Source organism: Crocuta crocuta, unplaced genomic scaffold (genome assembly GCF_008692635.1).
Source record: "Crocuta crocuta isolate KB4526 unplaced genomic scaffold, BGI_CrCroc_1.0 scaffold200, whole genome shotgun sequence".
NCBI lineage: Eukaryota > Metazoa > Chordata > Mammalia > Carnivora > Hyaenidae > Crocuta > Crocuta crocuta.
The window spans coordinates 629870-631193 of record NW_027527135.1 but is presented as its reverse complement, the minus strand read 5'-3'; the positions used below and the strand labels follow the sequence as shown (position 1 = coordinate 631193).

General features: G+C 39.4%; 1 non-coding gene across 1 annotated transcript; it reads left to right on the top strand.

The window, feature by feature from the left end:
• Positions 1-426: 426 nt before the first annotated feature.
• On the top strand, positions 427-533 carry LOC144226325 (U6 spliceosomal RNA). The gene has a single exon (XR_013333615.1). It is a non-coding gene; the product is annotated as a U6 spliceosomal RNA (small nuclear RNA).
• Positions 534-1324: the final 791 nt, after the last annotated feature.

Genomic DNA, 1324 nt, shown 5'->3' with positions numbered 1-1324 from the left:
TTTTTTTTAAAAAATTAATATTTATTTTTGAGAGAGAGAGAGAGACAGAAAGAGTGCTAAGAGGGAGGGGCAGAAGGAGAGAGGGAGACACAGAATCTGAAGCAGGGTCCAGGCTCCAAGCTGGCAGCACAGAGCCCGATATCAGGCTTGAACTCACAAACAGTGAGAGAATGACCTAAGCTGAAGTCTGATGCCTAACCAGCTCTACCACCCAGGTGCCCCAAGAGGGGCACCTTACACAGTTCAGGAACTATGATTTTAGCCATTGCTTTTGAAATTTTTATTTGGCAGGCTTTTTGAAATATTAAGGAAATATCCTCACTTTCCAAGGCCACCGGGAGGTTAATACATAATTTACACAAGTATCTCCTCTTCTTTATTCAAAAAAGCAAAACAAAAAGCATTTTTTAAAAAGCATGTCCACCTGCGCTCACTTCGGTAGCTCGTATAGTAATACTAGACTGATACAGAGAAGATGAGCTTGGCCCCTGAACAAAGATGGTGCACAAATTCATGAAGCATTCCATATTATCTTTTTTAAATAATATTTTTTAACGTTTATTTATTACTGAGAGACAGAGCAAGACAGAGCATGAGCATGGGAGTGGCAAAGAGAGAGGAAAATACAGAATCTGCAGCAGGCTCCAGGCTCTAAGCTGTCAGCACAGAGTCCAACACGGGGCTCGAACCCACGAACTCTGAGATCATGACCTGAGCCTAAGTCAGTCATTTAACTGACTGAGCCACCCAGGTGCCCCACATTCTGTATTTTCTTAAGCAATGTTGTGAAGCTCTGTGCTTAGAAAAGAAAAAAAATGATGAAATAAAAAGCATTTCTATCTGGCAATATAACAGTTTTAACTATGCCTCACAGCAATGTCAGGATGCGGGGTTGGTCTTGCTTTTCTCGCTGTCATAGTGACATGATCATTACCTGTGAGTAGGATTATTACCTGTCTATTCACAATCATCTGAATTAGAACAATAAATAGTTGTCAAACAGTATTTTTTCCATGAATAAAAATATTCAGATGGGCACTGCTTTCATAATTATTCATAAAGCTTCCAATAACCCAAATCTCCCCTAACTTAACTGAAATTTTAGTATGAAGTTCTCATACTAACTTACTTATTCATTACCTATTGGAATTTATGGAACCTGCATTGTATCATATGAACAAAAAATTAAAAAAGATAAAACTAATGTGTGAAATAGCTTCCCTAAAAATGGCATCTTCGGGTTGCCTGTGTGGCTCATTGGTTGAGTATCTGACTTTGGCTCAGGTCATGATCTCGCTCATGGGTTTAAGCCCTACGACAGGCT